The sequence below is a fragment of the Heterodontus francisci genome, chromosome 8 (genome assembly GCF_036365525.1).
Source record: "Heterodontus francisci isolate sHetFra1 chromosome 8, sHetFra1.hap1, whole genome shotgun sequence".
In the NCBI taxonomy this organism is placed as follows: domain Eukaryota; kingdom Metazoa; phylum Chordata; class Chondrichthyes; order Heterodontiformes; family Heterodontidae; genus Heterodontus; species Heterodontus francisci.
In genome coordinates, this window is record NC_090378.1 from 31944637 (window position 1) to 31966577 (window position 21941).

The following is a 21941-nucleotide window of genomic DNA, read 5'->3' on the forward strand; positions in this document are numbered from 1 at the left end:
TGGTCTGGAGGGCATTAGCTATGAGAAGAGGTTTGAAAAACTCGGATTCTTTTCACTGGAACGACGGAGGTGGAGGGGCGACATGATAGAGGTTTACAAAGTTATGAGTGGCATGGACAGAGTGGATAACCAGAAGCTTTTTCCCAGGGTGGAAGAGTCAGTTACTGGGGACATAGGTTTAAGGTGTGAGGGGCAAAGTTTAGAGGGGATGTGTGAGGCAAGTTCTTTACACAGAGGGTGGTGAGTGCCTGGAACGTTTACGAGGCATCTTGACAAATACATGAATAGGATGGGAATAGAGGGATACAGTCCCTGGAAGTGCAGAAGGTTTTAGTTTAGACAGGCATCAAGATCGGCGCAGGCTTGGAGGGCCGAATGGCCTGTTCCTGTGCTCTATTGTTATTTGTTCTTTGTTCAAGGAGCCCTCGCAAAACTGGCGTCAATGGGAATCAGGGGGAAAACTCTCCACTGGTTGGAGTCATACCTAGCGCAAAGGAAGATGGTTGTGTTTGTTGGAGATCAATCATCACAGCTCCAGGACATCACTGCAGGAGTTCCTCAGGGTAGAGTCCTAGGCCCAACCATCTTCAGTTGCTTCATCAATGACCTTCCTTCAATCATAAGGTCAGAAGTGGGGATGTTCACTGATGATTGCACAATGTTCAGCACCATTCGCGACTCCTCGGATACTGAAGCAGTCCATGTAGAAATGCAGCAAGACCTGGACAACATTCAGGCTTGTGCTGATAAGTGGCAAGTAACATTCGTGCCACACAAGTGCTAGGCAATGACCATCTCCAACAACAGAGAATCTAACCATCGCCCCTTGACATTCAATGGCATTACGATTGCTGAATCCCCCACTATCCCCACTAGGGGCTACCATTGACCAGAAACTGAACGAATAGCCATAGAATTACCGTGGCTACAAAAGCAGGTCAGAGGCTAGGAATCCTGAGGTGACTAACTCACCTCCTGACTCCCCAAAGCCTGTCCACCATCTACAAGGCACATGTCAGGAGTGTGATGGAATACTCTCCACTTGCCTGGATGGGTGCAGCTCCAACAACACTCAAGAAGCTCGACACCATCCAAGACCAAGCAGCCCCCATTCACAAACATTCACTCCCTCCACCACCGACGCACAGTGGCAGCAGTGTATACCATCGACAAGATGCACTGCAGCAATGCACCAAGGCTCCTTAGACAGCACCTTCCGAACTCGCGACCTCTACCACCTAGAAGGACAAGGGCAGCAGTTGCATGGGAACACCATCACCTGCAAGTTCCCCTCCAAGCCACACATCATCCTGACTTGGAACTATATTGCCGCTCCTTCACTGTCTTTGGGTCAAAATCCTGGAACTCCCTTCCTAACAGCACTGTGGGTGTACTTACCCCTCATGGACTATAGCGGTTCAAGAAGGCATCTCACCACCACCTTCTCAAGGGCAGTTAGGGATGGGCAATAAATGCTGGCCTGGACAGCAATGCCCACATACCCATAAACAAATAAAAAAATAAAACAGAACCCCTATCACCTAGGTCCCAGGAAACAGACCCAGGTTCAGGAGGAAATCCAGTATATGCTGAGAAACAAGCTGATTGAGCCCAGCCAGGGCAGCTGGAGATCTTCAGTTGTACCAAGCTCGATGGCTCAACAACCCTCTGCATTGATTACTGGAAGGTTAATGCAGTGACCAGAGCTGACTCTTATCCAATTCCCCATCAGGAAGACTGTATTGATAGAGTAGAAAATGCCACCTACATAACTAAAATAGACTTGCTAAAAGGATACTGGCAGGTTCCCTGACACCCCGAGCAAAAGAGATCTCAGCTTTTGTCACCCCAGGCACCCTATTCCAGTGCTGAGTGATGCCCTTTAGATTAAAGTATGCTCCAGCAACCTTCCAAAGGCTGATGACCCAGGTCGTGGCTGGCCTACCCAACTGTGCAGTGTACCTTGATGATTTGTTAGTGTACAGTGAGACCTAGGGGGACCACCTAGACCAATTGGATGCCCTTTTCCGAAGGTTACAGTCAGCTGACCTTGTGGCAAACCTTGCAAAAGCAAGTTTACTGAAACTCAGGTATCCCACCTAAGGGTACAAGCACTGATGGATTTTCCCGTCCCCACGGCCAAACGGGAAATAACGTGATTTTTGGGGATGTGTAGGTTTTGCTGCAAGTTTGTCCCAAACTTCAGCACAATAGCTGCCCCACTGACAGACTTACTGCAGAAAAGAGCAAAGCTAGTGTGGTCAGAGAGGTATCAAACAGCGTTTGAGAGGCTGAAAGCCATCTTAACCAATTAATCAGTGCTCACAGCTCCAAATTTTAATAAACCATTTAAAGTAGCAGTTGATGATGTTAACCTAGGGGTAGGTGCTGTCCTGTCCCAAGATGATGAGTCAGGCATAGCGAGACGAGTTGGGTACTTCTCCAAAAAATTAAATCGACACCAGAAGAGGTATTCCACTGTGGAAAAGGAAACACTGGGAATGTTGTTAGCTCTCCAAAACTTTGAGGTCTATGTCCAAAATGGAAATAGGGAGACTGTAGTCCATACCCACCATAACTCATTAACCTTTGTGGAGAAATTCAAAAATCAAAATGCGAGGCTATTTTGATGGAGCCTGCTTTTACAACCCTACCTATACTTTAAAAATTACCCACATTGCAGGAAAAATACAATGCGATAGCTGATGCTTTGTCCAGAGTCTAACTCAACGCAAAATCATCCCAGATGAAAATTAAACCTGAGCCTAGCTATGGGAATGTGAAATTGAGAAGTGAGTGTTTGAGAATGAATGTCCTGTCATCACGTTTCATTCTGTGTAGTGTGTTGTCATGAAAACGTGCTATGCTGAATGATGATTTTTAATTCATCGGTTGGAAACCCAAATTAGACTTTTAAAAGGAAAGCTGGAATCCTAAATTCAACTTTTAAAAAGACAGCAGCTAAAATGGTCACCGCAATTTGGTTTGAAATACCTCACATTCCAAGGTATCAAGGTGGAGACGCATTTCTGAATAGCCCTTATCCAGAACAATGGCTTGAGCAGTTTGAGTGCTGCCTGGTGTCGCTTTCATTGGTAAGACATTTAAAGCCATCTTGGAACATTAACACTAGTGGAGATGAACCTCAAGGGAGTAATCATTGAATCAATAAGATCTGAGAGAGATTGGAATTCTTGGACTTGGATCTCATTAAAGTGCAATGGACCATCATGTCTCCCCAGCCTGTGTGAAAACTTGGAGTTTCTTTTGAACACATGAGGCAAGCTATGAGTTATAACCAGTGCAGGACCCCAGTGGTCAGCCTCTCTCTCTCCCTTTCTCCAGGCAACACTGTAAGCTTCTAACCCTGGCTATGGGCTGCAAAACCGAGAAAGATCTACAAGTCCATCCAGGCTGTCCCACACAAATGTGATGGTCTGCAAATCATAGTGCATACACTTGCCCACCCACTCATAACCTCGTATTCTCCTCAGAGAGGCAGTTAAACATGATTAAAAACTCCAGTCAATTGTTGAGGCAGAGGAGTCTGGTTGGTGATGGCGGGGTGCGGGGGGGTTGGCAATGGTAGAAGTCTGGATATTCCTCTCCTTGGGTGATGGAAACTAATCCAGGAGACCACTCTGGTCCTGATGATGCTATGCAATACCTACCTCTTGTATGAGGTCATCTCCACCACAGCCAGAAACAGGTCCAGCTCTGGTGTGAAGGCTCTTAATGAATCCACTCATCCACTAATCTCTGGAAAAAGGAATAGTGTCTAATAAAGTTGTTATGTAATCCAATTCTGGCCATACGTAACTAAAGGTTGTGAGCCTGGTCCTCCATAATCTATTCAGTTAAAACAACCTGTCTCCAAACATAATCTCGCCCCTTCATTTTCTAAACTTTGACCAAATCACCTTTAATTCACCGCCTCTCTAAAGTGTACAGACCTAGCACTTTGAGCCTATTTTAGTAACTAAGATACTTTAAACTGGGATTCAATCTTGTGGACCTCCTCTGCACCCTTTCCAAAACCTCAGTATCACCCATCATATGAGGAGACCAAAACTAGACATAGTATTCTAACTAAAGTCTAACCAAGGTCTTGTACAGGACAAAATAGCATGCTGTATATTGCCCTGTAAATATACCCTAGCACCCGATTCACCCTAACTACTGCTTCATGGCATTTGTCATGAACCTTCAGAGATTTGTGCACCAGTACACCCTCATTTCTTTCTTTCTCCACTGCTTTTAGCTCCTTCTACTGAAGGGTCTATGCACTTTCAGCTTTTGCTTTCCTACATGTATAACACTGTTCTTTTCTGAGTTAGGCATTGTTTACCAGTCATTGGTCCAATCCCCAGTGTGTCTCGATCTGCTTGTTGTTGTTGGGGAACATCTACAGTACTCACTATCGCATTCATCTTAGTATCATCTGCACACTTGCAGATCATTCCTGCGATACCTACACCTAGATGATTAATGAAGATAATAAATAGCAATGGTCCCAACACTGATCCCTACAGCATACCACTAGTGGCTGGTCTCCAATCAGATCCAAATCTTTCTGCCTATGGAGCGTCCAACTAGCTGTCTATCCAACTACTAATCTGTGAGGCTTCAATCTGTGACTAGTGGGGTACCAAAAGGATCTGTGCTTGGGCCCCAGTTATTCACAATCTATATCAATGATTTGGATATGGAGACCAAATGTAATATTTCCAAGTTTGCTGATGACACAAAAGTAGGTGGGAATGTGAGTTATGAGGAGGATGCAATGAGGCTTCAAGGGGATTTAGGCAGGCTAAGTGAGTGGGCAAGAACATGGCAGATGGAATATAATGTGGAAAAATGTGAAGTTATCCACTTGGTAGGAAAAACAGAGATGCAGAGTATTTCTTAAATGGTGAGAGATTAGGAAGTCTTGATATCCAAAGAGACCTGTGTGTCTTTGTTCATAAGTCACTGAAAGCTAACATGCAGGTGGAGCAAGTAATTAGGAAGGCAAATAGAAACAAGAAATGCTGGAATCACTCAGCAGGTCTGGCAGCATCTGTGGAAAGAGAAGCAGAGTTAACGTTTCGGGTCACTGACCCGAAACGTTAACTCTGCTTCTCTTTCCACAGATGCTGCCAGACCTGCTGAGTGATTCCAGCATTTCTTGTTTTTATTTCAGATTTCCAGCATCCGCAGTATTTTGCTTTTATTTTAGGAAGGCAAATAGTATGTTTGCCTTTATTGCAAGAGGATTTGAGTACTGGAGTAAAGAAATCTTGCTGCAATTATATAGAGCCTTGCCGAGATCGCACCTGGAGTATGGTGTACAGTTTTGGCCTCCTTATCTAGGGAAGGATAAACTTGCCATAGAGGGAGCACCACGGAGATTCACCATACTGATTCCTGGGATGGTGGGATTATCCTATGAAGAGAGATTGAGGAGACTGGGGCTATATTCTTTAGAGTTTAGAAGAATGAGAGATGATTTCATTAAAGCATACAAAATTCTTACAGGATTTAACAGGGTGGATGCCGGAAGGATATTTCCCTTGACTATGGGGTCTAGAACTAGGGGACATAGTCTCAGAATAAGAGGAAGGCCATTTAGCACTATGAGGAGGAGGAATTTCTCCACATAGAGGGTGGTGAATCTTTGAAATTCTGTACCCCAGAGGGCTGTGGAGGCTCAGTCATTGCATATATTTTGATTGATAAATTTCTAGATATTAAAGATATCAAGGGATATGGGGGTAGTGTGGGAAAATGGCATTGAGGTAGAAGATCAGCCACGATCTAGTTGAATGGCGGAGCATGTTCAGCAGGCCGAATGGCCTACTCCTGCTCCTGTTTCCTATGTTCCTAATCTTGTGGAGAAGGTTCATATGTGTTATCTTATCAAAATCATTTTGAAAGTCTAAGTTGACAATATCTGCCTGTTTTCCTCATCCACCGTTATGGTGACATTCAACACATCAAAAGACAGCTATACTGTTAAGGTAATTAATTAGCCACAATTGAGAAGAATATTATTTATTTTAATGTCAAATACATTTTTTTGTAATCAGATCAGTACCATTCCCATCTCACCCTGTAGTCTGGATTTTCAGACATTTCAACCTGATTAACATGGATAAACCAGGTGCCACAATTGGAAAATTGGATTGAGGTCCTTTACACCAGGTTACCACCACATTGTATCCATCCCATCGTTTCAGCATTTCAGCAGATGCATAGGAATGCAAGAATTGTCTGTTCATTTTTGAACTGACTCTGTAAATTAGGCAAAACTAATTTCACAACATGGTAATATGCCATTTTCAAATACTTCACACCAATTTGCACTGGTTTCTTTTTCACCCATTTAAAATAGGTATTCAGAGTTGCTAGGTGCCTGAGGAGGATTAAAAGCTAGGCACCAGCTATGGTAACATCACTTGAAAGCTTATTTCTGGATTATTTATGAACCTTTTATTCTGTGCTTTTTGTTGTTACTAGCTGTGGCATCTGACTTTGCATTACTTGCAATGGAGCTGTCATTCACTCCACTTTCCTTTCAGATTGAACATAATGGGCTGAATTTTATCGGGGGTCGTGACAGGGTTGGGGGGGTGCGCCGTAAAATATTTCTGGGAGAGGCCTGCCACACTCCCCAATGTGGGAAGGCCCCGCCCCATTTTACTAACAGTGGCAAGGCCTCAGGGCGGCCCCCCCCCCCACACTGCCGCTCAGCAGAAAAAATTGTATTAACATATTGAAATACATGATAATAAAAGAATAATCACCTAACTTTCCACAAGACCGTCCCACTCCAATAATCGGACCGGTGGCCGGATGTCCTGCGCCTTTGGATCTCTGTTCGGAGATCGGAGGCGGAACACTGGTGGGGAGGGGGGAGGAGTGAAATTCTCAGGGCGGGAGGTGTGGGGAAAACTGTTTCAGTTGGCTGAGGAGATGGTGGGAAGGGGCTGAAGGGCAAAGATCTGTATGTTTGGGGGTGAAAGATCGGGACCCGCAAAAGAGGGGCTTCGATCATTTTTTGATTGTGCAAATTCACAACACAGTTGCATCTCATTTTAAAGATTTCAATGTCTTCTAAGATCTTGAAGCCCTTTACCAATGGCGCCAGCGCCTGTGTGGTGGCGCCGGACACGGTTACCAGGGACGGAGCGACAGCACCCCCTCCTCCCACGTCATCGGGGCGGACGTCCGCCCCCTCCTTGCTAATGAGCCGCCAAGCGAAATATCATGGTGACTCAGCGGCGCACGTCTCATGCGTGCACCATGCACTCTTTGAAGCTTATCGCTTGAGAACAACAGCAAGCTAATAAAATTCAGCCCAATGGCCTCAAAATTCAATGATGCTATGCCTGTTTTACAGGTGTAAAATGGGTGTCAACGCATCTAATATAGGCTGGCGGTGTAATGCATATATTCTAAATTGGCAATGTGTGCACCCTATTTTGGCATAGACTTCAACAAAGGTGTCTAAGGCTACACACCTGAAATAGTCATTTAGACCCTTTGGATAGGAAAATAAAAGACCTGCCACCCACTTGATTTCTGTTTTACCAAATTAGCTTGTCCTGAATGCAGCCAGCACTGGGCCAAGCCCCGGCCTCTATAGCAGCAGTCTGAGTTTTGATGGAGGAAGCACAGATGGTCTTTTGGTCTGGCACAGGGGACTCTGCCGCAGATGTCCTCGAAGCTGCAATATGTCTCAAGGTATTGTGTGGAGCAGCACAGCCATCCTCCAATGTCTTGCATATGTCACCAGCTGCAGCACATTGTCTGGCATGGTTGATGTAGCTTGTACCAATGCTTGGTGCTTTGTCAGCATAATTCTTTTGCTAGCTGGACTTGTGGATCCTGATCCTCAATGTCTTCAGAAGAGGGACTGCTCACCCTCTAGCCACAAAGTCTTCCTTTCTATATAGCAGCTCTTCCTGCTCATTTGTGCGCTATATGCCACCTAATGCACTTCACATTGGCTCACTCTCTAACACCCCCACCCCCAAACCACTTCAGGGTAGAGATCACTGGCCAGGTGCTTATGATGGATTGCAGCAGGATGACAGTGGGAACGGAGGCAGGCGGGCCAAGAATTTTCTACCATCAGCCAGCATGCCAGTTCCCCGGCACTGTCCTGCAAGCGGTGGGTAGCTTATTGAGCCAATTAAGGGGCATATTAAGGCCCCTCTCCTGCGCCAACTGGAAGTTTCCAGCCAGTGGGCAGGCCACCTGCAGTGACCAAACAGGACCAAAGAAAGAAAGTGGCCTCCTGGCAGCAGTTAAGTGGCCAGCAGTCCAGATTGCTTTTAAACCCCAACCTCCCCAATTGATGGTGAAAAATGGCCACAGCTGTGACTGCAGCCCACCCTGTGGAGGGTCTACTCCCCTTGCCCCCACCCCACAAAGGCAGTCTGGCAGCTGTGGCCATTTTTACTCTAATGAATTTTTAAAAGTGCTGAAAGGATGACTCTATCTCGAGGTGCCCTATCTCTTTCTTACCTGCAACAGTAGGCTGCAGCTCTTTCATTGCTAGAGGGCCTCCGATTGGCCCTCCAGTGTTTTGAGCACCCCCCCCCCGACCACCCAGCCTCCCCCCCCTGCCCCTCCCCCGTCCCTAACTGGGCAGCAAGCACACCCTCTGGCCATTAATTGGCCAATCCTACAAAATCATGACAGATGATTATTCCCAACGCACATTGAATCCTGATGACAGGGTCCTGACGCCAAACATAAAATCTAGCTCCTTATGTTCTGAAGTGCTGGCAGGATCAAATGTCCTTAGGTTTCCATTTTCTTTCTCAGTGACATGTGGAGGAATAATAGAGATTTCACATGTAATTTACTGTGCAAGAAGTTGCGTAAATGTTAATGATACAGTTAATACAGACAGGATGAGAAGGACAAGAGGCAGATGTTCATAATGAATCTACATTTGGCACATGCACTCCTACTTCTCCATCTCTAACATTCCGTACAGCCTTCCTGTACAGGATTTGCTTGTTCTTCAGAGGGGAAGAGAGCTATGAGATTTATGAGGCTATTGCTTGTCATAGCTCTCTCTCTCTCTGGTGCTCTCAATTTACTTCTTGAAAAAGAATGCAATTGAGAACTGGTATTCCTTACCATGAAATGCAGCAAAAGTTTACATGTCAACGTGCAGCCCTTATTAAGTGTGAAGATAGGTACATGCAAGAAGCAATGCCAGGTTCTGCAGAATGAATACATGTATTACAAGTTTTTGGTCTGCTGTAGATATTCTCGTGGATATGGTGAAGCTGATCACTTTGTTAAATGACCCATTTTCACAGTGTAATGAGGGGATCATTTTGCGTGACACACATGCTTAATACAGTGCATTCGTGGAAGATGTTGATGGTTTCTCTTAACTTAGTTGACCTCCTTCTGACACTTCTTGGTTACTGTGGCTGATGGAGTTGGCACTCGCTGCCCTTGAAATCTTTTTATATTGCTCTTGACAGCTCTTCTTTGGGCCCTGCAGTGCTCCATGACAGTGTCATCCTACTTTGTCTTATGTCTTCCAGCAGCAGTTTCACTGCCTCATCCAAGAACGTTTCACAGACCTGCCTGCAATTCAGTAATTTTCGACCTCTTTTGCCAAACAATGATGGTTATGCCTGACCTTTTAAGCTGTTGTAGGCTATGAAACTCTTCATCTTTATTCCCTTGGGGAGAAGGTGTAGATAGAAATACCTGGCAAATTGAGGAACTTAAGTCAGGAACACCCTATCGAGTAAACCTCACCATTTAATTCAGAGTAATTTCTGTGTGCAACATCAACTTGACAACATTAGAAATGCTGCCTCCCGAAAGACCTTACAGTGTATAGTACCAGGTCAAACTAAAATATCTAGCTTTTAACTTGTTCAAATGACTTTATAGCATGTCAAAATAGAACTGTTTCTAAAAAAGATATCACTTGCAGGGGATCCCTTCTCTCTCTCTGCAGAGGAGAATGGATTCAGTGAAAATAAATTGGATTGCAAAGATAAACTATTCAGCAATTTCCTGCTGTCTACACAGTGGGAGGGAGAGGGAAAGGCACATGCCAGACAAATATTGGGGTGAAATGTGTCTTGGGTGGTGGTGCAAAATAATGTTTTGGAAGCCCACTTTACAATGAGAAAGCAGATTGGGCGACGTGTGAAATGGACTGCCATTCTGCACTACAGCCCAACAAGAATTTCACTGCTACTGATTTAAAATTGGGTGGGGTGTATAAAGAACAGCTGATTCACTATCACTTGTTTTGTACCCCGACCAAAGTTCAATTTTGCCCCCGGTAAAATGATGGAGGAGACATTATAATTGAGATGGAAAGTGTGTACAGGATTCCCAGGTTTAGGATTTGTGATGGAAAGCCGCTTGTTAGAAAGAGGGACCAGCAGTTAGGCCACACTACAGATTGTTGGCAGCCCAGCTTATGATCAAGAAAAAGGGCTGGAGTGTCAGATTTTACTATGAACTGGAAATAATTCATCTTGTTAATAAGGGAAAGAGGAACAGGGCACTAGGATCCACAGGTGGAAGTTGTATGGAAGAGTTTATTTCTAAAGTCAATTTTGCAAGGCAATGGGATTGTGTTGGGCCAATGCACACATTGGGTTGCCCTAAATTTAATGGTATAGCACCCACCCTCTCTTTTAACTAGGTTAGTCACAGGAAAAGCTTGCTGCAGTAACTTGGGCTGTACCACATTTGACTGAGAAAGCTAAATCTTAAACGGCTACAGCTCATCACAAACGAGGAATTATGATGATGATGGAAGAGTAGCCCAATTGTTCACAATGACATGTCAGAGGCATATGGGTGACATTGCTTCCTTTGACACCAAAGAGTTGGAGATCCTGCTGCAGGAAATGTCAGAAAGGATGGTATTCCTATTTGGGGCTGAAGGCAATTAGCAATAAAAGCGCAGGTTGGCTGAGTTGCAAAAGTCACCCAGCTCCCTTTTACCTGGCTGAAAGTTAGGAAGAAATTGCTGATATTAGGATCAAGGTGAAGGTGACTGTGTTCTTTACTTTTGTACACTTTTTTTTACGAAGCCCATTAGCATGTATTGGAACACTTAAATTGGGAACTCCCCCAACCTTCTGGGAGATTTCATTTCAAACAGTGAGCACAATCTGCGCTTTTGTGCAGTCTTGTTTATTATGTTTAGAATACATGGCACACTTTTCTTGAAATGTCAGGGTGGCAGCCAAGGAACAGCAAGCAAATGCTGAAGCATCCTGGCTGTGGTACTTCTCTGCTGGTGGGAGACTGTTCAGTAGGTTCAGCAACTATGTATGCAGAAGACTGCTCTCTATCGAGCCATCTACTCAGGATTTCGTCTTCAAATAATACAAGCACAGTGGAATGTTGCACGGTGAAAGCATTTTGGTGCATCATGGACAGCATCGTGATGATGGTACTGTGGTGAGATAACACCTTGGCACTCAATGAATGGAAAACCTGGGAACAATTTTGCTCTGCCCACCACCTCATTTTCACTAGGCACAGGACAAAAATTACAAAGTCAGTGAGTTCTCACAGGAGGGCCCCCCCATTGCAACGTTCCACAGCCGACCTCTGCAATGGAATTCGGTGGGAGACTAAAAAAGTACTTGCATTATGGTTCTACAGCACAGTTAGGGCAGAAAATGGCCAGTTCCAGCAATGCTCGAAAAGGCACTGACCTGATTTAATTTAAAACACTGCAAGCATTTGGCAGACACCTGACTTGTACTTCTCAGTCATTTATTGTGCTGAATTGCTGTGATTTGCTGTTTAAAGGGGCTGGACAACCTTCAGGAAGTTTAAGGGAATACTGGCTTTGCTCTTTATTTGAAAATGCTCCTGACTGCCATCTTTTTCCTCATATAATTGTAAAAATGTTTTATATTGATTTTGCTACCCCTTGCAAGTTCTTTATCATACTCCTTTTTGTAGCTCTCACCTTTTGCGATTGTATGTATTTCTCCCAGTTGCCAGAATCCGTGCTAGCTTTTGCATTTTTTCATGCTTTCTCTTTTAGTTTTATGTTGTCTCTTACCCTCGTGCCTCTTTAGTCCTGCTTGGCTGTTTTTTTTGGCAAGTAGCATTCTTGCCACTTAGGGGTATAAACTGGTTTTGAACCCCTCCCATTGACCTTAGCAGATTTGTCCAATTTATTGTGGGCAGTCTCTTTCTCATCACATTCATGTCAATTTTACCTAAAGCTAGAATCTTAGCAACTGTGTCATATTTCTTCCTTTCAAATGTTGTGTTGAACTCAATCATATTACAATGTCTATTAGGTAAATGTTCATGCACCATTAGTCTGTTAACTAAATCTGGCTCATACTCATTAGTAAATCTAATTTGGCATGTTCCCTTGTTGGTTCTAGGCCTTATTGTTGCAGAAAACCCACTCATGAAATTCACTAACTTTCTGACATTAGCTAGTCTCCTTATTGCTTTCCATATGAAAGTTAAAATCCCCCATTAAAATCATTCTGCCTTTACTATATGCTTGTCTAATCTCTGAATTTATACATTCTACCATTTTACAACTGCCACAAGAGTGCCTATAGACAACTCCCATTAAATTATTAAATCCTTTTCTATTTCTCAATTCAACCCATAAAGACTCCACTGACTGCTTACCTCTCATTATGTCCCCTCTTATCGTTGAAGTAGACATGAAGGCTACTCATCCCCCTCTACCATTTTCCCTATCTTTCCTATAGGTCTTCTAGCCTGGTATATTAAGTTCCCATTCCTGACAGAAATGGTTACCATGTCATAGCCCCCAGGTTGAATTTCCGTATGTAATTCATTCAATTTGTTCTTTATACTCTATGTGTTTGTATAAAAAACACTTATTTGGGCCACACACCCCAACCTGTCATCAGTTCTAATGTTTTACTCACGTTTCTTATTTCTCTCTCCTGGTTTATTTGCATTACATCTTTTAGTTTTTCTTTTACATGTAGTGCCTAAAGCACAATTTCTGCTTATTACTCTACTTTCTTCCCTTTTATTTATTTTCAAACTATTATTTATACTATCTTTTCCACCTGAGCCCTCCCCCCAACCCCATCCTCCTGTTTATTAGTTTAAAGTCCTTGTGACTGCCCTATTTATCCTTTTCACTAGGATCCTAGTCCCAGCCCGGTTCAGGTAGAGCCCATCCCAAAGGTACAGTTCCTTCCTGTCCTAATATTAGTGCCAGTGTCCCATGAAATGGAACCCCTCTTTCCCACACCACTCCTTCAGCCAGGTGTTCACCTCCCCAACCTGCTTATCCTTATGTCAATTTGCACATGGTTCAGGTTATAACCCTTGAGGTTCTGTCTTTAATTTAGCTCCTAGTTCCTGGTACTCTCTAAACAGGACCTCTTGCCTATTCTTTCCTATGTTGTCGGTCACAATATGGACCACAATGACTGGATCCTCCCTGTCCCTCTCCAGTTCAAGATGTCCTTCACCCTGGCATCAAGCACCATGGCCTGCATTCTGACTGTCCATCTTTATTCTAATTCTCACAAGTAGTACGTACATTGTACCTGTTGGATGGGACCAATTCCAGTGGCTCCTCATTCTGTATCTCATCTGGCTACCCTTTACTCTGTAGGCTATTGGTCACATAAACCCCATTCTAACCCTGCACCTCTCTACAAGATGTGATCAGGATCTGGAGCAAAAAGTCTAGATACTCCTCTTATATGTCGGAGTGTCTCAAACTTGCACTCCAGCTCAATGCGGCTCAGCCAGAGAGATTCGAGATAAAGATGTCTTCTGCAGACGTGCTTTCTTGCTTTCTACAAAGTCTTACAAATGGTGGTCCAGTCACACAACTTACTCTGCCATATCTTAGTCTATATTATTTATATCTACTTCGTAGTCTATTGTAATTTGTTTTTACACATAACTTGCACTAAAACACTGGACAAAACTTTAAATACTTGACTGCCTCAAGGCTGCACAAACCACTACAAATGTTGGAGGTAAAAAGCAGCACTTTCTTCCCCGTCTGCATGAATTCCCACTCTCACAAAATTCCCAACTTTACAATCTGTTTACGATGCACTCCATTTATGACAACTCTGTCTAACCACTTTGTACATCAGCAGGTAACTGTTTATGTTGATATACCTTTTCGAACCACACCCAAGTTACAAGTGTTCTTTATGTTATTGGTTCCCTGGTTCTTCTTGTCATTAACTTATAAAAGCATAAAATATATCTTGCCATTTATAACATTTTCAAATTCAAATTTTCTCTGATATCTGGTGAATTATTTCAAATATGAAATATAATGCAAATAGACCAACTAGACATAGTGACACTCATTTTACATAGGAGATTCTTTCCTGTAAGTAAAAAACAATATAATATTGATTTTAAATTTACTTGTTCTTGGGATGCAGGTCACACTAATAGGGCTACATTTATTACCCATTCATACTTGCCCTGAGAAGGTAGTGGTTGGCCTTCTCCAACAATGATGTTAGGTAGAAAAATTCCAACATATTCACCCATTGATGATGAAGGAATAGCAACATATGTCCAAGTCAGGATAATGTGTGACCTTTGGTGAGTGGAGCAGTGGACTAGGAGGTGTCGTTAATTCCACAATGTTTCTTCTTATGACTCTCAGGGCTGAATTTTACTGGCCCCTCAACGCCGTGGGTCACGGCATGGGGGCCAGTAATGGTCTGCGTGGAGAGGCCCGCCTTGACCCCCGATGTCTAGAAGGGCCTGCCGCATACTACCGATGGTGGGGGAGACCTCGGTGTGGCCCCCCATCATTCCCCCCACCGCTCGGTGGTGGCACCCCAATTACCATATTCAAAACGGTACTTACCTCGGCACATTATACAGCCTGCTGCCTCTCGATATACACTTCCCAATCTTACATTGAATGGACGACCGTCACTTGACATCCAGTTCACAAACAGAAAAGCTGGCGGGTCATTGGAGGCAGAAGTTTTCGTTACCAAAGATAAGTTCAGGTATTCAGGGGTCTCACTCTGCATACTGGAAGGGAGGAGGGGGGATATTCAGGGGCCTCACTCTGCATACTGGAAGGGAGGGGAGGAATTACAGGGGTGTCACTCTGCATACTGTAAAGGAGGAGGGAGGGGGATAGTCAGGGCTCTCACTCTGCATGCTGGAAGGGAGGAGGGAGGGGGAGATTACAGGGGTCTCACTCTGCATACTGGAAAGGAGAAGGGAGGGGGGATATTCAGGGTCTCACTCTGCAGATGTGTAGGGAACCACTGCAATTCCACCCTCCCTAATGGTTGGCAGCTCTGTGACTCTGTCATTGAAGGAGCAATGGCACTCGAATCACCTTGGATGTGGGGAGAGTGCCAAAGACTGTAGGCGTGTGAAGCTTATATGTCTTATGGGCCAATCAATGCAGCTTGTACAATCTTTAGGTGGTCATGTGGTGCCACTCTTAGTGGGAGCTAAGACGGGCAGTCATAGTCATAGAGAGATACAGCACTGAAACAGGCCCTTCGGACCATTGAGTCTGTGCTGACCAACAACCACCCATTTATACTAATCCTACATTAATCCCATATTCCCTACCACATCCCCACCACCTACCTACACTAGGGGCAATTTACAATGGCCAATTTACCTATCAACCTGCAAGTCTTTGGCTGTGGGAGGAAACCTGAGCACCCGGCGGAAACCCACACGGTCACAGGGGGAACTTGCAAACTCCACACAGGCAGTACCCAGAACCAAACCCGGCTCGCTGGAGCTGTGAGGCTGCGGTGTTAACCACTGCACCACTGTGCCGCCCCAATTGTCCCCCCACCGTCGGTAGTATGCGGCAGTGTTATGCCATGCCACACAGCTGCTGCATGAAAGCATCTGATGTACCACTCAACATCAATTTCTGTCCTGTCAGGAACCTTCGAAGAATTGAAGGAACTGAGTTGAATTGTAACTTGAAGATGAGGTTGGTTCACCCTATACTCATTGACATGCTTCTGGAGAGGAGCCATATGTGCCACAGGCAAAACCAACAGGCAGTTGCAGCCCACATAGAGGCCCACATAGCAGCACCCAAGGAGAGCTCACCACTACAGATCGCCGTGTATCTATAGGCCCCGCATGACATACCTGCAGATATCAGAGTGCCAGTGTCAGAGGCGACTGCGAATATCGAGAGAGGCAGTGAGACATCTCTGTGCCCTGCTGAATGATGACCTGCAGCCCAGGGGCTTTGGGGGACATCCTGTGCCTGTGGCCCTCAAAGTGACAGCAGCTCTCAATTTGTACGCCTCTGCATCATTTCAGGGGCCCACCAGAGACCTTTGTGGGGTAACACAATCAGCAGTGCACTGCTGCATCAGGGAGGTCACCGATGCCCTGTTCCGGACGGCTGGTGACTATATTCGCTTCACGACGGAAGGCCCAGAAGGCCACCGGTTTCGGCTCCCAGGATTCCCGCAGATGCAAGGGATCATAGATTGCACCCATGTAGTCATCAATGCTCCCACAGGGCAACCAGATGAATATATTGTCAGTCAAACCCCCCCAACTGCCAAGACTGAGGCACACATGATTTCGCCACATGAACATTAGAAGTTAAAATTGCAAACCCCTGACTGGAAAAACATTTGCATAGTAACTAGTAGAGTTGGAACAAGAGACAAAGGGCCATGCCCTGACCCAGTCACCAACAATGGACTTTTGATTACCAAATGTTGAAGTGGGGGGAGCTAGCATTCCAGGTTGACTGCTAAGATGGCAGAATCCACAAACACAGAAGAAGTGGTCAGACGAGTTTTAGTGACATGACGAGCTGGCTGTTGAGATTTGAACTTCCAACAAGGGATTTGAACTCAGAAAGCCGTGTTCTCCCGGTTGGAACAGAACCTCTGCAGTCCTGCCTGCTTTTATCTCTTTCCCCACGGAACTGAATCTTGTGAAAACACGTGAACCTCAAAGAGAGAAAAGTCTCAAGTGAACAAGGTTTAAAAGGAACACTGGGCCCCGACAAACAGCAAGACTACCGACAATCAAGTGAGCATGAAGGACAGTAAACAAGAGACTCTTCTCTTTTCTGTCCCTATCTGCATGTGTATATCGCGTATGCATGCTAGCATGGGCGTGTCTTATATCTGTAGGCGTGAACCGTCGTAGAGTTTAAGTTTAAGCTTAAGGTTTAAGAAATTTCATCTTTCTCCTTTAAAGCTGAGAAAACCTAGTGTGTCGGTTTCTTTGCCTTATAATTGGAAAGTTGTGAACAATGATTCACAAAACGGAGGGCTCAAAACGCAGTGTGTTTAAAATTAAACCCTGTTAGGAATCACCGTGGTCTCTGCAAGCCACACAGCACCTGTTGTGCAGCAGTCCGCATCTGCAATATCTTTGCGTCCACCATTACTGGCAGCAGAACACTGAGCCATTATCCATATTACTGCATCCGTGGAGATGCACATGAGTGATACTGGCATGGCAATGGTGTTATTCCATACACTGGCAGTTCTGAAAGTCCAATGATGTAATGGGAGGAGCCACGACTGGTACATGTTGGCACACTTCATCCACACAATAAAAGCAATGCACATGTTAGTGAAGGCAATTCTGTTTTCAGCCTTTCTACATTGTGTCACCCATGCAGACCCATTTGTGTCACCATGCTTTTTGGAAAGGCTTGCAGATCCTCCTACTTGGTGCTGCTGCTGCACTAGCAGCCTAACTGTAGGAAGGCTGCTGATATGATGGTCCTTTGGCTGTGGGTGGCTTTGGCAGTCATACCCTGTGCGCACAAGGCCTAGAGGGCCTCGGCTGGCTGAGAAAGTGATCGTCCAACCCATTTCCGGAATTGGACCTTTGATGCTGGATGGCCCCACGGCTACTCACCTCCTCTGCCGTCTCCAGCCAGGCTGCCTTGTTCAGGTGGGACAGCCTCTTCTTACCATTCTTGGTGAAAAGGACTTCCCACCTTACCTGCACAGCCTGGAGGAGAGTGAGCAGGGAGGCTTAGCTGATCTGTAGGGCCACCCTAGAGTACCCCTTTGCCATCCTCGACTTTTGGTGTGGTCCTTTAAATGCAAAGGTGACTCCACCATGTAACTTCTTGACTTTCTGGCTGCAAGGTTTTTCTTGCACATGTTTGAAAACTAATGCAGGACTAGTGAGGAAATCTGTGCTGTTGTCATGGTTTTTCAACTATTACACATCAACACATGTTCATGAACACTTTGCTTCTGCAGCAGCTGATCAAAGTTATTGGTGTAATATTTCTAGATGGCAATGCAACTAGAATATGAACATATTTTCCTGTTTTCTCACAAAAATAATTTAATTGCAGTTACATGTCTTTTCACATAACAGTTAGCAGAGACATTAATACAGATTCCAAATACATATTAGTCTGCTGCTTTTCACAGTCAGATGATTAGAAGCCCATAGTATGTAAATATTCTTCAATTATGGTTTTCTTTCTGTTGTGTATTTGCCTTTTATGGTACATTTAAGTCTCACGTCCTGGAATGTGCGAAATTAAAATTATTTACTCAGGTGCGGCATGCCTACAAGAAGCAATGTAACACTTGAGTGGAAGAAGAGGATCGCAACTTTACAGGATACTGGGACAGAGCAGGGTAAGTACGTGGCAGAAAAGCGGAAAGTGCTGGGGAAACTCAGCAGGTCAGGCAGCATCTGTGGAGAGACTAGCAGGGTTAACTTTCAGGTCTGTGGTCAGAACTTGGTCAGTTGCAGTGATGCTAATGAGCTCCTGCACGTAATATTGCGGGGGCTAGGCAGCAGCCGCTGAATTCAGGCACACCACCGAGTTCAAAGGGCGCCGCCGCAGAGCGCGGCACCCGAATAAAATTCAGGCCTCAGTGTGTTTCAGTGGTATTAATATCTTACTCTTTTTTTTACTCGTTTCATGGGATGTGGGCATCGCTGGCCAGGCCAGAATTTATTGCCCATCCTTAATTGCCCATGAGAAGGTAGTGGTGATTGGAAGTGTAAAGGATTAGTGATATCGAAAATTGTTCCTTATTTAATTTAAGGATATCTGCTTCTCCGATAATTGGCTTATTGGCTCATTTAGTTCGCTGACAGCAAGCATTCACTTCTCTACTAAAACACAAATCAGAATTTAATACAGCAATAACACCAGGAAACAAATGCAAATAACAGAATTTTCTGGTGCCACTAATTAAATAATTCAATAAAATTGACCAAAATTCAGGAAATAGGCTTTTGATTTTCAAATTCAAATCTCATACTTTGCTTGCTCTAAAAATGTGCCTCTTCAAAGTGACTATTAAAACTCTTCAACTAAGAGGCAAATTCCCAGGATGTACTCAAACCTATGGGACCGAATTGTACCTACTTAATATGACCAGCTGACATTTTAGTCAGGTTTATGCAAACAGTGATCAGAAAGGTCGACTGACTTTCCCTGGGAATTCCAAAACTTTAACATACCATGACTACACGCTTGCATGATTAGCTGCATTACAGTATTTGAGGAAGATAAGAAGCCAAAGGATGAGGAACATATTTACAATATTAAAGAAAGAAATGCTCTGCCAGATGATTAATTGACAACTGTCTGATTTATGATGCGTTTGCTAAGTGGATGTTGTAAGAAGTTCTCTGTACTCTATAATCAATTGAGATAATCAATAGTCATCTGGAAGAAATTAAAAAGAATTAGGGAATGGATTAGAATTTAAGAGGTGTGATATTTAGAATGCTTCTCTCATGAGTTTTTTGTTCCTCCTCAGATGAGGCTCTATTTCCCAATTGCTCTCTTGTTACATTTTCCGGTTGGAGAGTGAGCGTCTAATCCAACCTTTTTATAATATTGAAAATCACTTTATTTTCATCCTGGAAAAGGTAAAACCAATTTCCCCCTGTAGAATCTATTTAATCAAATGTTCTGTTTGTGACGGTACTGACTTTCAGCTTCTTTAATATTGAGGGCACTGAATTAGTCAGTGCTCAGGTGCAGATTAAACATCTCACAACTGGAGATTCCAGCTTCCATTGATCTTTGAGTCCCACCGGATTGCTTTTATAGGTCAAAGAGGAGAGGATTATTGCCGAGGAGTGTTCTTGAATTCTGCACCTAATTTATAAAGTATTTACAGCACAGAAACAAGCCATTCAGCCCAATGGATCCATTTAGAGCTAATGATTCATTAAGGCCCATTTTTGGGCGTGTCGGGCCGCAATTCATGATCTGTCCAGGCTGGTTCTTGTTGAGGCAGGCAGCATGCAAACTTTGTGCTGCTTCCTCATTTCAATGATGGGAGCATTGGGCCTCGCAGGGGCCGTGCTGCCGGCTGCCTAAGCACACAGCAGGGGGTCCAACAGCGTGTGTTGATAGCACATGGTGCAGCTAGCCTACTCCTCTCAAAGGGGAGCTGGACTTACTGGAAGGAAACTAATGCTGACAGCTAGTATGGATACTGGCTGCAAGTAGCACCTGCACAAATGGAGCCCCAGGGCAGAGAGAGGGCTCCTAGGTTCACAGATGCGGTGCTAGAGGCCTTAATGCTGGAGGGCAAGACCCTCCAGGACCTCACTCTAGGAAGGAAATGAGAGCAAGTGGCCAGGGAGGTCTGTCCCTGGAACTTGGCCCAAGGACCTGGCCGCAGGACCACAAGACGTTCAATGATCTCATGCAAGTGGTCAAAGTAGTGAATGCAGTTTCAAAGAACATCTCCTTCCCTCGCACCAATAACCTCTCACATTGCTCAATGCACAACAGCCCCATCTTTCAACCATTGGCAGTCCCTGGCATTAATGGACTCAGGCCAAACATACACATACTCCACCTCACCCTCACACGCATTCCAATGATGTCAGCCTCACTTCCACCTCCTGCTGCTTCCACAGACCTCCAGCTATTCAGCTGTGGTAGGCATGGTGCAACATAATCATCCCAGGAATCACCTAATTCATGGACATCTAGGTTGAAAGTGCTCGGAGAAATGAGCAAAGAGGATATTGACTTTGAAAAAGGTCTGAGAGATCCAATCCATTGCAACTGGAAGGAGTTTGGGACTTTTAAATGCAAAGTTTTGCATAGGACTGTGCAATGTATAAAAGTGTGACGTGAGGTTTTCAAGTGTTTTAATAAGTGAAGAAAATACCTTTCTTTGTAATATGTAATCGCTGACATTCTTCTCTTTCTCTCTCTCTCTTTTGCAGGACAAGGTTGCCCACAATATAAGGGAGAAAAGCTGAAGTGGTGGGGGCCAGGCTTCACTTCATCCCCTAAATCGACACACCATGGGGCCGACTGTGACAAACCTCATAACATCCAGCATCACCAAGAGCATTCAGGGTGGCAGGATGTTACTGCCTTAAATCCCTTCTCAATCACTTCACTCTCATCCTGCTATATGACATGATGTGCAAGCTGCAGATGGTGTAACCATGGACTCCTGCTTTACACCCCCACCCCACCACCACCATTGCCTCCCACCCCCAATCCTCCCCTTATGATTTTAGGCTTTCAGCTACCCAAGCACTGCCGCCTGCCCAGCTCCAGCATCCACGGGCGGAAGAGAGAGGGCACTAATGGAGAAGCACCATCACTTTATCTGGCACTCGCAGTCACCAGCTCAGATACTGGCACTATACTACTCTCCAAATTTCATGTAGAATCAGGATCAGCATGTGGTGGATCACCAGGCATGAATGGGCTGCAGCCAGACCAGGGGAAAAAGATAGTACTTGTGCCGGAGGGCAAGGCTGCAGATGAGTTATAGTGTCATACAGCCATGGTGTCACAGAGTCATAGAGTAATTACGGCACAGAAGGAGGCCATTCAGCCCTATGCTGGCTCTCTGTAGAGCAATCTAGTCAGTCCCACTCCCCTGCTCAATCCCCGTAGCCCTGCAAATTTATTTCCTTCAAGTGCCCATCCAATTTCCATTAGAAATTATTCA